General features: G+C 31.6%; 1 long non-coding RNA gene across 1 annotated transcript in view; it reads left to right on the top strand.

Annotated features, from left to right (window-relative positions):
• LOC136796142 (uncharacterized) overlaps positions 1 to 10,190 on the top strand; it is a 38,304-nt gene extending 28,114 nt beyond the window's left edge. Inside the window, exon 3 of the long non-coding RNA XR_010843843.1 lies at positions 10,069 to 10,190. This is a non-coding gene — a long non-coding RNA (uncharacterized lncRNA). The remainder of the gene's footprint in view (positions 1 to 10,068) is intronic.
• The last annotated feature ends 3,299 nt before the right edge of the window (positions 10,191 to 13,489 follow it).

Raw genomic sequence — 13,489 nt, forward strand, 5'->3', positions numbered from 1 at the left:
ATACAAGAACCCGAGAGGAGAAAAAAAGCATTTATTTCACTCCAAATTTCGATTGCTTAATTGAAAACTAGGTATAATTACCACTCAAAATTGATGAGTCTGCCAAGTATAGGTAGGGGGAGTAGAAATGGCGGCTGTTTCAAAACGTTAAAAATAATTAATTTTTTATTCGGAACTCTATATCTTTAAAGCTACCAACAACAATAGAATGATAAACTTTATTAATTATTTTATAGTCAATTTAACTAGCTTTAATTTGAGCGCTGGCATACGTCTGTACGTCCAATGGTTTCTGAAATAACGGTTTTCATAAATCAAACTTATTGTCCAAGTGTATAGGTAATTTTAACAACTAAAAATCAATTTATTTCTGCAAATATCAAGAAAACTACTACTTCTACGAAGGTAAAGGTCATAAACTACTTTATAGTACATTCAACTAGCTTTAATTTGTAATTAGTGCTAATAGACAATTGTATGTCACATAGTTCCTGAGAAATAGATTTCTCAAAATAAATTAACTAACTACTAATATTTCAGTAGATTTTCATGAAATGTTGCTTTTTAAAATATCTCGGGAACTATTGGACGTAAACAGCTCATATTTTAGTAAATTTACTGATGTTCTCTTAGATTTTCCAGTGTTGGTAGTTTTGAAGATATAAAGCTCTGAAAGGAAAATAATTTTTTTTTAACATTTTGAAACAGCCGCCATTTTTATTCTCCATACCTTGGCAGACTCATCAATTTTGACTAGTAATTATACAAAGTTTTCATTGAAGTAATAAAAAGTCTTGAATCACTTTTTATAAGGTTTTCTGTCATTAACTACTTTATCGTACATTAAGTTAGGTTTTATTTAAGTATTTGCATAGATCTGTAAGTCTAAGGGTTGCTGAAATAAATGTTTTCATAAATCCAAAAATTCTGTCCGACAACCAGAAATCAACAGTTTGTGAATTTATTTTAGCAAATATTATGAAAATTACCTGTCCTACGAAGATAAACGCAATAAACTACTTTATAGCACATTAAATTATCTTTAATTTGAGTGCTAATAAACCTCTATTTGTCGAATGGTTCCTGAGATATAGCTTTCTCAGAATAAATTCACTGAATACTGATTTTTTAGTACATTTTTTTATGAAATGATTCTTTTACAAAATCTATATCTCGAGAACTGTTGAACGTAAATAGCTGTATTAGGGTTCATATTTTAGCAAATTTACTCTACTTTAAATGATCCTCTCTTAGATTTTCTAGATTTGTCGGTTGTTTTAAAGATATAGAGTTCCGATTGAAAAATTAATTTTTTTTTTTAAATTTGATACAGCCGCCATTTTTTATTCCCCCACCTATACTTGGCAGACTCATCAATTTTGACTAGTAATAAAACATAGTTTTCATTAAAGTAACAAAAAATTGGGGTGAAATAACTGCTTTTTTTTCACCCCCGCTCAATCCTTTTTTTTCACCCCTGCTCACATTCGGTCAAGTAGGAACAGGCGTTTCTGGAACACAGGCGTGTCAATAGAAAAAAAAATATGCACCCAAAAATAAACGTACCAGATGAAATTTGATGATATTCTATATTTTTCACCATTAAGAAGCAAAAACAATTAACTCTGGGCATTACATAATAAATTACAGTGGTCTCGGAAAAGTTGCTTTAGTGATTAAAGGGGTCCAAGTATTAGCTGACAACTACTAACGTGATAGTGAATTCACTGCCGCAAACTATTATGACAGTAAATGTAAAATACATTATTTAAAAAATGACCAGGTCTAATATGCTGTACATGACCTACACCAGGAACAGGAAACCAAACAATTTTTCAAGACCCCAAGAGAACAGACGCTCAACTTAGTTTATCAGTTGCCCTTCGGCGAAACCACAATTAGTAAACCTTTTTTGAACTTTTTTTGTTTTTTATTATATCGTAGCAATTATGCAACTATTACATATTTTATTAATATATACAAAAAAAAAATAAATATTAATAATTGAAGAACAGACATTTAACAATAAAAGTTCTTGAGTTAATTGTCAATAAGAGTTCTTGAACACGGGAGGTTACTCGTTCCGTTAGGTTCACACTGGGACTGTTTCTTACAGCCTCTGTTTTCTTGAATTTAAATACATTCATAATTACGTTTTTTATTTGAGTGTAGATAGTTTTCCCTCTACCCAGTTTATTTGACTTGCTAAACTTATAATAGTGTGTTATACATGAAAACCAGTTTTAAAATACTGAGACAAGGAATTTCTATTTGTGAAGTTGCAGAAGTAGATTTTGAAGACGATTTTTTTATTATATTAACGTTCCCTTTCAAAAATTTAAAATGTCAATATTAATATTAATATAGTGTTGAATTAGTATGTAATTAAAAGCTTTAAATTTATATGACAAAATAGATTAATTTTCATTAGACCTAACCAGAATAGCCTGCAAAAATTTTATAATATTTGGATGTGAGGCGTAAATTTGTTAAGATTGTCCTTGGTTAAGGTTGGCCGAAACTTTGGGCATTTAAAGTGTTAATAAAGTGTATTTGAGGCTTAAATGAATAACATTTATTTTATTTAAACAAAAGCAGAAACTTTTTACTTCTCGATATAAGACCTTCAATAAAAAAGAAAAAAGTGAAATACTGGAAGATTATTGATTGACCGTGTGTATAGATGAATGGAATATGGTCCGGGTGCGATCAAAAAAACTCAAATAGTTGATAATTATACTATTTTATTGAGCCAACGTTTCGCCCCACGTTGCAGGGCTTCGTCAGGGCTAAAAAAGATACAAACACTATAGTTACAAAAAGGAAAAAAAGAAAAAACATAAGTGTAAAATAATAGGGGTATAAAATGTAAAAAAGTAAGATATAATAAGAAAAATTAAAGGTTGTAAATAGTAAATGAAAAGGGTAATAGTAACAGATAGTTAAGAGAAGAAATATTAAAGAAAGTTTAGTTACTTTCTTTAATATTTCTTCTCTATATTGTCTATATTGAGACCTGCTATTAACTGCTTATTTTTCGATGCATTTTTTATGAAATGTAGCTCTTCAAAAAAGCTATCAAGCTAATAAAATCTCGGGAACAATTGAACGTAAACAGCACTATAAGAGCTCATATTTTAGAAAATTTACTTTAATTTAAGTAATGTACTCTCAAATTTTCTTGTGTTGTTGGTAGTTTTAAAGATATAGATCACCGCGTAATCTAAGCAAATTATATTTTTTTAACGTTTCGAAACACCCGCCATTTTTTATTCCCCCTACCTGTACTTGGCAGACTCATTAATTTTGACTAGTAATTACACATAGTTTTTATTGGGGTGAAATAAATGCATTTTTTCTCTAGTTGGGCTCTTGTACTATAATCTTGGTAAGAAAGCGATAGATCAAAAACAGGTCGCTAAGTTACCGAAGGAGCAGTGTAGGACTCCAATGGGAGTCTTGGGCCGACGTAAGAAAAGAAAAAAAAAGTTACCGAAGTTTTGTCAAACTCTTCGACAAATCTAACTTAAATAAATCTTGGTTTTACTGGATATTGGTGCTCCTGATTGAAGTAACCAAGCCCAATGTGTGTATTTGGTAGGTTAAGTCAAAAACTTAAATTCTTGGGAAACTCAAACTAAATATTTTAGACACATCGACCAACTGGAAGTGCCACTTTATATCATCAACTTTACACTTTTTTTTATTTTTATTATATTGATGGTGTATGATTCCCTGGGGATCATACACCATCACCTGCATGGGAATTAGCTCGGAGATTATTCTTTGTTTTATTTATTCAATTTAATATGTTTAATATGTTGACCTCTCTATTTGTGTGTTTTAACGTATTTATTCATTAAATTATTTTATTTTATTAATACTGTTTTTTTTTGTGTGTTTTTTTTTAGACTTATTTATCCATTCAAGTGTTTCCTGTAACCGGTTTTTTTTTATTATATTTTCCTTTTAATCTATGTGTTATTCTTATTCTCGTAAAATGTATCTAGTTGTTTGTTCTTGGTAGACTGATCTACTGCTGTGACTATGAATGATGGTCTGATCTCTCATTACCGTCTAATATTGAATTTTTTTTAGCGGGTCACTGAAGAGGATCTAGGAGGGTGAATTCCGGAGAGCGAATTTGTTGATCGGGTGAATTGAATGATTGAGCAGAAATGAAAAAGAAAAATAGGAATGAGTGAAACATTTGTATTGGTTGTATAGACCGAAATGGATTGTAAAGGGAAACTGTAGGAGTGAAAAAAATTGTTTATTATATCCTATTATTGTATATCTTTTTTTTATGATTATACCATGTATGTGTAATGTGAATATGTCCGATTACGGATTGATAAGTATGCTGTGTGAGATGGCAACCTAAGGTATTTAGGCAGCATAGATGAATAAATAAAGTATTTCTCTCTTCTTCTCAAAAACGCCTTCTGTTGTGATTAAACTCGCCAAATTAAAATCAATCAATATGTTAAAGCACCTTTAATTTTGTTTATATGAAAAATTAATCAGTCCTCATCATTAGCAATAATAAACAATGGATAATTAGTAAATATTAAATAATTTTATTAACAACTAAAGGAGAAGAATTGAGGCATCTGATTCGAATGAGAAATGCCGAGATCGCCCGATATTTCTCGATCGCAGTATGGCTTCGCTATATTTTGATAAACAGTTGTATTATTGGCAGGAATAAAATTTATATTTGTTATCCTCCTACCTCAAGAAACCCTAAAATACAAATTTTATAGAATCAGAAAAATAAAAAATAAATTCACAATTTACGCCTTCCTTGTCTTTAGATTTTTTTTTTGTCGAAAACCTCCAAAATGGCTATAACTCCAACACGAGCCCGCTAAACCACACAAAACTTGGGTCATAAGTGGAGTTGTAAATGAAAGTTATGTGACTTTTTAAACAGCCTATAAACTGAAATTTCTGTTGAGCCATGTACTTTTAGCTGTGATGCAAATCGTGAATGCCTTAAAAGTAGCTAAAGAGTTATGAATTATATTTCAAAACAAAAATTATCTCTTTGGGAGTATTGTAGCTTCATTATCAGAATCTAAAATATTCTTTTCACTGGTGAAATTACTAAGACCAGAAGAAAAGAAGATTCGATAACGACCTTCCCATTGATAGAAGTGAATAACTAAGCAAAGCGAAAAGGTCATAAATGACAAAAAAGACCGGGCCAAGGATACCTTTTTTGCATTTGAATGTTGATAAATATATATTTGCCCTTCCTCCTCTTGACATTTTCTATTTACGGTTTTATTTTCACTTACCTATTATGCAATATATAGTGAGGAGTGGGTAGCTTATTGGTAAGGCAATGGACTACTAACTCTACGGACTCGGGTTCGAATCTGGCTGTGGCAGATAATAATTATCTGTTTCACTGTAGTCGTTGAGTCAGCCCTGTGTGTTCGGGAACCCAAAGGGGGATACTCAGCCTCATAAAGTGATTTGGTAAAAATCTGGTCATCAAGCGCGATTCTGACTCAATCACCTCCTTTCACAACCATTGGTCTAGTACCAGTACTTCCTTACAAAGTACTGTACCCCTAACCCTTAGGGTAGTTGCGGTATACCTCTACTTCTTTTTTTAATAGTAAGGAGTGAGTATTGCGATCGTGACAACTATCTAATTCGAGTTTTCAATGGATATACACGCTTTGACGTCACCTGAATCCCATTAACCAAGCCTCTGTATGTAAAGTGGTCTGTCTGTATGTGAACAGCCTGGCACAAAAACGACGAGTCAGACGAATATGCAAGGCGTATTTGTGCCTGGGATGTTATTGCAACTTAATCGATAAAGTTAAAATAATAAAAGCAACTATATAATCGATTGTTCACATCTTTTCAATTTTCTCGAAAACGACCTTAACAATTTTTGATTACACTCAGTGTATAAATATTAAATGAGGTAACATTCATTATAAGCTGGGTGTTATCCTAATTGAAATAGTTTCAAAAAGCTCAAATGCGCCTTTGTGAAGTCCGCCCTCTCCTATCCTTTAAAGTTTTGAATTTTTTTACTGTTCTAGAGTTCTCAATTATTCACAAAAATATTTTTATTGTTCACATTTTGTGCAGTTTTGACACCCTACAACTCTTTAGCTATCAGTTATAGAAATTGGATTATAAAGGATAATTTTTGAAGGCTGACAGAAATCTTAAAAAACAACAAACAATTTTTTTCAAATATTTCATACATTTACTTTGTCACAAATCAAGTCATCCATGGGACCTCAATGTCCCAAATGTTGCCGATTTGGCCAGAACCAGATACCAATCCTTCCATGATAAACTTCCCAACCAACCAAATCCACTTGTTTCTAACCTGGTTTCTCCTTCATTACCTAATAATCCTCCTAGGCGTCTGAAAAGAAGATGGCCTTCTCCTCTAGAAATGTTATTGGAATTCTATCAATGGGTAGATTCTCCACATGTTTGTATCATGTCACTATGTCACCTACAGAAAATTTACTTGTTGCATATATTTTATACAGTTGTAAATAACAATAAATAAATTTTTAAAAAGTTTACCTAGTTTAGTGATTTTACCTTTTTTTCTAGTTCATTCGAGTTTTATATCTAGTTTAATTAAAAATGTTTTCTGTTGATTTTGACTGAATTTCTATTTGAGTGTCTAGAGCTAATTTTGTTTAAACATGTTTGAGATAGAGGAAACTGGTAACTATGATTAACTCAGACTGAGCCATTAAGTACCAAGGCTTGATATTATTTTCGGAATAAAGTTACTTCTTGAATTTTATGCATACATTCCTCAATGAAGTCCAAACAGGAATCAAAGACTTACTGTGCAAAAACGTTGTGTTAAATAAACACGGGCAAATAAAGGAAAAAATAAAAATAAACTTATTTTCGACCAAAATACAATTTTTTTTTGGTCGGAAATCTATTTTTTTAAATTTAGGTGCTTATTAAATGGAGTTTCCTTGATCAAGAACAGGAAACAAGCGTATTTTGGGACCAAAATCATTTGTGATCAAAGTAACCCCGGATGGTGGGGTAAGATTAATAAAACAATAAGTGGGCCACATCACCCGTAAAAGATATATCCCCTTTCAGGCGTCAATTTATAGCTGAGGTGTGTGGCTTTCGTTTGATAAAAGAAATATTGAAAAATGAGGAAGTTATATTACCAAATATGAAAAACCTGTACTAAAGTAACCCCGATTGACGGAATTATTGATGTAATTGAAGTATTTACTATATTAACACTGGCGACTAAAAATAATAAAATAAGAAAAAAAAATGTAAAATACTTCTAAAGAATCAGATGTATTTCTGAAGGAATAATAATTTAACATTTAATCTCTATTTTCTAAACATGACATGCTAATAAGAATAAAAATGCATTATTTATGATTCCACTTGTTGAATAATTAAGTATCTAAAGGATGAAGTAAAACAAGTATGGGAACTTTCTTGGAAAATGGTCATAAAACGCTAAAAAAAATTTCCCTTATCTAAATAAGATGTATACCACGTTCACGTGGAGAATTTTCTGTTAATGGCTAAAAAAACAATCAATGACTGCCTTGATTGCGTAGACCTTTCAATAAGTAACTTAGCTTAAGTGAATCTCTAAAATTACTGCTTATTCTAACTCTTTTCAGTTTTTCTAAATACTTATTACTTTAAAACTTAAAAAGATTTTTGTTTATGTATTTATTGAAATTTACAACTGTACATAATAATAAATGCAGTAAATTTGATGAAAGATCATAATGCATGTTACAGGCATGTAGAGAAATTACCAATGGGTAATTATGTTTTAATATTAGGTCTCGTGGCCATCTTCTTTTCACGCGCCTCGAAGAGGAGGCAAGGTTAGAAAGTAGTGGGTTTGGGTAGTTAAGAGATTATCATGGAAGGAATAATATCTGGTTTGGGCTATATCGATTACATATGGAACATTAAGGTCTTTATGTATGATTTTATTTGTGATAAAGTAAGGAGCATTGAGGATTTAGGGTTGTAAGGACTGGATACGAGGGGAATTCGAAGGTTTAGTTTAAAAAGATTAAAATACTTATAAAAAAATAGAGGCATTGCTGAACATAAAACAATTTAATATTTTCACTGTATTTTAAACGTAGCATGTTAATAAAAATAAAAATGCAATATCTATAATTACACTTGTTGAAAAAAAATGTAACCTGTTCGTTTACTGAACTATAAAAGGAATATATCATAAGTAACAGAAATAACGCCATATTTCATACGGAATGATTGAAGAAAGCTTCATGAGTGGAATAAATTAGAACTATATTTAGTATCTTAAACGCTGAAAAATTAGATTTTCTTTTGAAGTAGGCGAAGTTTCGATTTTCTATCTAATGGTCTATTTGTAGGCCTATTTTTCATTGGGAAATCGATAATCCCTATCTACAACTATTTAAAATCCATTATCGTAGGCAAAACATGGTAATAAATTAATACTATTGATTCACCTGTAAAAATCGATTTTTCTCAAAGTGAATCATGTTTAGTTCCCCCCTACCTGATGAATTATAATCGAACACTCTAGAGGCTTTGTTATTTAGGCTCAGAGAACCTCAAATAAAATATTAACAAATATACAATAATACTTCCACTGAATATATATATTGCATATAGAGGTAAGTGAAAGTAATAACAGAGGACAACATGGTGGGAGTCGTTCATTATTCGCTGTTTATGCAACAAATCATTACTAAGACACGTATTACTAACACAAATTACAAAGAAACGTATAACCTGGTAGGTTCTATACCAACGTATAAGGTTTATGAAATATTAGGGCTAGTCATGATGTATTTAATGTAAAATGTTTTACCATAAATAATATTATTTCAAAATTTTTTGAGACAAGGTAAATATTTATTAAATAAAACCACAAATTGTATCCAATACTGTCTCAACACTTTATTTCTTACTAGTCCAACGTTTCGGCTATTCCAGCCATCTTCAAGGACATCTTCAATACAAATCTCCTCCTCACATTAATTTATAATTTTTATTGTAGGCTATTCTGCCCAGGTCATTTTCTTCATTTTAATTTCAAACCTATTTATTTAAATTTTAAAACCATTAACTTTTATTTTTGTCTATAAAATTATCAACAATATAAAATATACCACCATATAACAAACTATGTTATATGGTGGTATATTTTATATTGTTGATAATTTTATAGACAAAAATAAAAGTTAATGGTTTTAAAATTTAAATAAATAGGTTTGAAATTAAAATGAAGAAAATGACCTGGGCAGAATAGCCTACAATAAAAATTATAAATTAATGTGAGGAGGAGATTTGTATTGAAGATGTCCTTGAAGATGGCTGGAATAGCCGAAACGTTGGACTAGTAAGAAATAAAGTGTTGAGACAGTATTGGATACAATTTGTGGTTTTATTTAATAATAAATGTTTTACCATGTTAAATGTTAAAATTGTAGGATTGTGAGCAGCTATTTCTAGTCATGTTAAATGTTAAATGTCTAAGAGCTCCTAGCGGATTTTCTGATCAGCTTGTTCTATAGCCTTTCCTTCAAAACTTCATGTTATTGTTTGCTTCTAAGTCTTAATTAAAATAATTTACTACAATATACCTAAATTGAGTTAAAAGTGGAAGTTTTCTAAAGTTTGGCCACCGAGTGTCTTGTTGATCTAACTTGTGAGCAAAAGAATCAAGATGAGCTAATTGTCAACTATCATTTTATTATTATTGTCATCCATTGCTTTATTAGTTTTAAGACCATCCAAAACAATACTAACACAATCTAAATAAAAACTACGAGCAAGTAACTTAAGACAGCAACAAACAAAATGGTGACGAGCTCAGCTGGTTTCTTGCATGATGTCATTCTCCATTTAACAGATTCTCAACCATGTTATATGTTATATCGTGTTAACATGGTAAATGAAAGAAATATTTTTCCATTTCACATGTTTAAGTAAAGATCATGTATACTTCAAATATGTTAAAAATAGGCTTATATGAATGTATATGTATATACATATATATTTTTACAGATAGTAAGTGAAAATATTTTATAATTCCTGAATGAGAGGCCAGAGCACGCCATCTCTTTGCAAGCTACGCCATTGTGGATTTCCAAGAACACCCGCCTGAGCAGAATAGGGTCAAGATCGAGAGACGGAAGAAGGAAACAACTGCACACATTATCTCTAGGCCATTGAAATGTCAAACTGGTTTGATTCATCTTCATCGAGTGTAGCCTTCAAACTAAATTAAAAGAAAAATTCTTTAGAAAAATTGGTTGTTTAAATATTAAGTCGTAAAACCTACCAATCATCAACACATGTATTTTATTCATAAACAAATAAATTAATATATACAAAAACAATATGTATATATTATATATTTACAAGCAGTCCTTTTTTTTTTTTTCATAAAAGACATGATCTTATTTAAATATATTTCCCAAGGCCTCTGATACATTTGAAGGCATACCCAATTCATTTATTCTTCTAGCGTTAAAAACACACTCTTCCAGTATATGTTTTATTGTATGTCTTTTGTTACATTTTTAGCATCTGGGTAGATCTTCTGGAGAGAAGGTGTGTGCCCTAGTCTTGGCCTCACTTCTTTAGAAAAATTAATTTAACCAAACAAAAGATTTCAGAAATTCATTAAATTAATTATAATAAAATCATTTACATTGCAATTAAATTAATTCAGTAAATTAGTTACCAAGGAAGGTTTCGAGGAAGGATAATTTTGAAAAAATGCATAGGTTATACGAAGATTTAAATTATCTTTCGTTTAATAAGACTGTTAACTTACAATTCCATTTCACTGCTTTGCTTTAATAGTGTTTAATAAATGTTTTTATTTTATTTTGTATTGGATGTATTCCAAAGATAGTAGCGTAGACAATTGAATTCCTCTAATTGGATCATTCTATATATTGTACCAAAGCTAGTGGGGATTCCACAAGCCCTAGTAAATACATCAAATAAAAAATAAAGATAATAAAAAAACTTCTTAGATGTGCCAGTATTAAAGCAAAATAATGACGTAATAAAAAGGGAAGGTTCTGAATGATTAGCTATTGATTTAAAATTATACTTCATACGTTTGTATAGTCTCTTTGTTTTTTCTTTTTTTTTGTCCAATATGGTTTGAAACACCATTTCCTTCGTAAACCCGAATAGCCTAATTTAATTAGAATATTAAACAAATAATTCTGTACTGCTAGAACCAATGAAGAATCAGGGGTTCAGTACTTCGTAAGGAAGTCCTGGTACTAGACCAAGGGTTGTGGAAGGAGGTGATTGGGTTACATCACGCCCGACCGTCGGATTTTCCCCGATTACTGAGGCTGAGTTTACCACTGCGCCGAAACCCATAAGTTGACTCATGGCTAAAGTAACAGAATAAATAATTATCTGTCTCACCTGGATTCGAAACCGAGGGAGTTAATAGCACAATATCTTGACACTGAGTCACTCCACTTCCAGAATTAGAATGTTACCTATTTTTTTTTTTTTCAATGGTCTAAGTTATCTTGCACGCCGAAAATCTAATAAACAAATATTTTAAAATGATTTCTCGAACAGCACAACTAATGTCAGGTTTTGTGTGATAGTTAGGAGTATCTGTTCAGGTATTTATAGCTATGGTTACTTTATCTCATACATACATTGCGCCTTGACAGTGAACTGTCACATCTTATCTAACTTATCGTGTGTGAGGGAAAATATTCTCACATATTTTGTTTCGATTATATTTCAACTTGAAATCGATTTTTTCCAAGGATTTTTGGTTAAAAGCTATTGCTTCTTTATTGCTTTAACTTACTTATACTTGAAATAACTTATAGTAATAGTAGAAGAGCCCGATGGGAAAAAAGCCATTTATTTCATTCTAGTTTTTTATTATTTTAATGAAACCTGCATATAATTAATAGTAAAAATTGATGAGTCTACCAAGTATAGTTAGGAGGAATATAAAATGGTGGCTGTTTAATTTATGATTCCTAGCTCTATATCACTGAAGCAAACCACAACACTAGATCACATTATAGAACATAATTTTTGTAGAGCCTTATTTATTAGTAAAGAGTTCCTCAATAGCTTTAACATTATAAAATACATTTGAAGTAAAATATAATACTTCAAAAATGCATTTGTACATGGTGATTTCACGATAGCAATTCTACTTATTTTGTAATTGGAACTGCTATATCTGTGAAGCTACATACAGAACTAGAAAACCAAATAAACATCATTTAAAGTAAATTTGCAAAAATATTAGGCCTGTTTACGTGCATAGTTCCCGATATACAGTTTTTTAAGTAGCCACATTTCATGAAATGTATGCTGAAAAATCAGAAAGTGAATTTATTGTGGGAAATATTTATCCCAGGAACCATGAGACTTGCAGATGTCTATTAACACTCAAATTAAAGCTAGTTTACCTTACGTTTTCAAAGGTTCAGAGACAAGAAAATGGTGATAACAAAAGACCCACTACCCAAGACAACCTTACAGTAAAGGTCATTTCCACATGACAGATATCTCTCCTAGTAGTACTACTACAACAGTGAAAAAGTATGATATAGTGTAAGAACCTAATGCGGAGAAAAAAATAACTTATTTCACCCTAATTTCGAACTTTAGTAAAAATACTTACAATTAATAGTCAAAATAGATTAGTCTGCCAAGTATAGTTACAGGGAATATAAAATGGTGGATTTTTGATTCGGAGCTCCCATATTGTTAAAACTATTTACAACACTAGAAAACCTAATTGAACGTCATTTAAAGCCATAACCCACGCTCAAGAAGCTGCAACCACCATCACTAATGCGCTTAAAAGTATTGGGATTAGGGCGAACCCCGGCAAAACGGACGCCACCGTGATGTCGTTCCAAAAAAGAAAGAAGACATTGCCTACCACCTTCAAAGTGGATGAAGTCGACCAGCAGATCTCCACCTCCATTCTCTACCTGGGCGTCACACTGGATAGGCACCTCAACTTCTCCAGTCACGTTCGAGAGAGACTTAAGCCGGCCCGCCAGAAGAGCTAGAGGCTCTTCCATCTCCTGAAATCCCCGCAACTCTCACTAAGGCTGAAGCTGCAAATCTACAAGGCGATAATCCGTCCGACTCTGTTCTATGGTGCACCCCTGCTGCGTCACCTCTACCAAACCACGCTCCAAAAGCTGCAGAGCTATCAGAATTCCGTCCTCCGGCAAATAGGTCGTAGAGAATAACTCTATAGAGGACAAGAAACACCACCATTCACCAGGAACTCCAGCTTCCATCTGTGCTAGAGTATTTAGGCCGAAGGCACATCAAATTTTTTGATGGGCTGAAGGCCTGTGCCAACCCGATCTACAGAGAGATCGCCCCTCCAACAAGACCTGGGAGGTGGCAAAGCATATATATATATATATGCATGCTATATATGCAATATATATATATA

Source organism: Halyomorpha halys, unplaced genomic scaffold (genome assembly GCF_000696795.3).
Source record: "Halyomorpha halys isolate HHAL.00 unplaced genomic scaffold, Hhal_1.1 Scaffold863.1, whole genome shotgun sequence".
In the NCBI taxonomy this organism is placed as follows: domain Eukaryota; kingdom Metazoa; phylum Arthropoda; class Insecta; order Hemiptera; family Pentatomidae; genus Halyomorpha; species Halyomorpha halys.